The following is a 2,963-nucleotide window of genomic DNA, read 5'->3' on the forward strand; positions in this document are numbered from 1 at the left end:
GCTGGGGTATAGCTGACTAGCAAATTATGTTGTGATAGTTTCAGGTGAACAGGGAAGGGTCTCAGTCATACTTATACATGTATCCATTCTCCCCCAAACTCCCCTCCCATCTAAGCTTCCACATAACATTAAGCAGTGTTCCCTGGGCTATAGAGTAGGTCCTTGTTGATTGTCCATTCTAAATATATCAGTGTGTACATGCCCATCCTAAACTCCCTAACTATCCCTTCCCAACTTTCCTTCGGCAACCATAAGTTTACACTCTAAGTCTGTGAGTCTCTTTCTGTTTTGTCAGTGATGTCATTTGTATCATTTCTTTATAGATTCCACATAAAAGGGATGTCATACAGTATTTCTCCTTCTCTAGACAAGAACTTCTAAATGAACATTTAGCTTTAATATGTATAGAAAGTCATTTAAAACCACAGTAAACATAAAATATTTCAAATAATGATAATTTCAAATGTCTTTCTAACCAACATTTGAAAATATTTTTTTCTCCACATTTCAAAGACAAGTAATCATTCATTTCCCTGTGTGCAGAATAACAAAATTATGTCTAATTGTTTTTCTGGAAACTGATTTATTTTTATTGTGCCAGTTACTATTAATTTCTCTTATTAATATGTCATGTATTTTCCTTTTTTTTTTCCAATTTTCTTCCAAGAAATAACTAACACACAGCATTATATAGTTTAAGGTGCACACATAATAACTTGACTTCTCTAAAACATGAAATGATTATCATAATAAGTTTAGTGAACATTCATTATCTCAGATAGATACAAAAATAAAGTAAAAGCACATTTTTTTTTTCTTCTGATGAGGACTCAGGATTTACTTTTCTGTAGCTGTTCAGTCACTCAGTCATGTCCATGACCCCATGGACAGCAAATGTCATGCATTGCTGTCCTTCACCATCTCCAAGTCTGCTTGAACTGACATCCATTGAGTCAGTGATGCTATCCAACCATCTCATCGTCTGTCATCACCTTCTCTGCCTGCCTCCACTCTTTCCCAGCATCAGTGTCTTTTCTAATGAATCAGCTCTTCTCATTAGGTGGCCAAAATACTGGAGCTTTAGCTTTAGCATCAGTCCTTTCAATGAATATTCAGGACTGATTTCTTTTAGGATTGATTGGTTTGATATCCCTGAAGTCAAAGGGACTCTCAAGAGTCTTCTCCAACACCACAGTTCAAAACCATAAATTCTCCAGCTATCAGCCTTCTTTATAGTCCAACTCTCACATCCATACATGACTGCTGGAAAAACCATAGCTTTGACTAGACAGACCTTTCTTGGCAAAGTAATGTCTCTGCTTTTTAATATGCTATCTAAGTTGGTCATAGCTTTTCTTCCAAGAAGCAATCATCTTTTAATTTCATGGCTGCAGGCACAATCTACAGTGACATTGGAGCCCAAGAAAATAAAGTCTGTCACAGCTTCCACTGTTTCCCCTTCTATTTGCTATGAAGTGATGGGACCAGATGCCATGACCTTTGTTTTTTGAATGCTGAGTCTTAAGTCAGCTTTTTCACTCTTCTCTTTCACTTTCATCAAGAGCCTCTTTAGTTCCTCTCTACTTTCTGCCATAAGGGTGGTGTCATCTGCATATCTCAGATATGCATATCTGCATATTGATATTTCTCCCAGCAATGTTGATTCCAGCTTGTGCTTCACCCAGCCAGGCATTTTGCATAATGTACTCTACATGTAAGTTAAATAAGCATGGTGACAATATACAGCCTTGACGTACTCCTTTCCCAACTTGGGTTCCCTGTCCAGTTCTCTGTTGCTTCTTGATCTACACACATAATTCTTAGGAGGCAGGTGAGGAGGTCTGCTCTTTCTATCTCTTTACAAATTTTCTATAGTTTTTTGTGAGCCACACAGTCAAAGGCTTTAGCATACTCACTGAAATAGAAGTAGATGTTTCTCTGGAGCTCTCTTGCTTTTTCTATGATCCAACAAATGTTGGCAATTTGCTCTCTGGTTCCTCTGCCTTTTCTAAATCCAACTTGAACATCTGGAATTTGGAAGTTCTTGGTTCACGTGCTGATGAAGCCTGGCTTGAAGAATTTTGAGCATTACTTTGGTCGCATGTGAGATGAACGCAATTGTGTGGTAGTTTGAGCATTCTTTGGCATTGCCTTTCTTTGAGATTGTAATGAAAACTGACCATTTCCAGTCCTGTGGACACTGCTGAGTTTTCCAAATTTGCTGGCATATTGAGTGCAGCACTTTCACAGCATGATCTTTAGGATTTGAAATAGCTCAGCTGGAATTCTATCACCTCCGCTAGCTTTGTTCGTAGAGATGCTTCCTAAGGCCCTCTTGACTTCGCATTCCAGGATGTCTGGCTCTAGGTGAGTGATCACACCATCATGATTATCTGGGTCATGAAGATCTTGTTTGTATGGTTCTTCTGTGTATTCTTGCCACCTCTTCTTAATATCTTCCTCTTCTCTTAGGCCCATACCATTTCTGTCCTTTATTGTGCCCATCTTTGCATGGAGTGTTCCTTTGGTATCTCTAATTTTCTTGAAAAGATCTCTAGTCTTTCCCATTGTATTGTTTTCTCTATTTCTTTGCATTGTTCACTTAGGAAGGCTTTCTTATGTCTCCTTCCTGTTCTTTGGAACTCTGCATTCAGATGGGTATATCTTTCCTTTTCTCCTTTGCCTTTCGCTTCTTTTCTTTTCTCAGCTATTTGTAAGGCCTCCTTAGACAACCATTATGCCTTCTTGCATTTCTTTTTCTTGGGGATGTTTGTGATCACCTCCTCCTGTGCAATGTTATTAATCTCCATCCATACCTCTTCAAGCACTCTGTCTATCAGAGCTAATCCCTTGAATCTATTTGTCACTTTCACTGTGTAATTGCAAGGGATATGATTTAGGTCATAGCTAAATGGCCTAGTGGTTTTCCCTACTATCTTCAATTTAAGTCTGAATCTGGCAAT

The sequence above is a fragment of the Odocoileus virginianus genome, chromosome 9 (assembly GCF_023699985.2).
Source record: "Odocoileus virginianus isolate 20LAN1187 ecotype Illinois chromosome 9, Ovbor_1.2, whole genome shotgun sequence".
In the NCBI taxonomy this organism is placed as follows: Eukaryota; Metazoa; Chordata; class Mammalia; order Artiodactyla; family Cervidae; genus Odocoileus; species Odocoileus virginianus.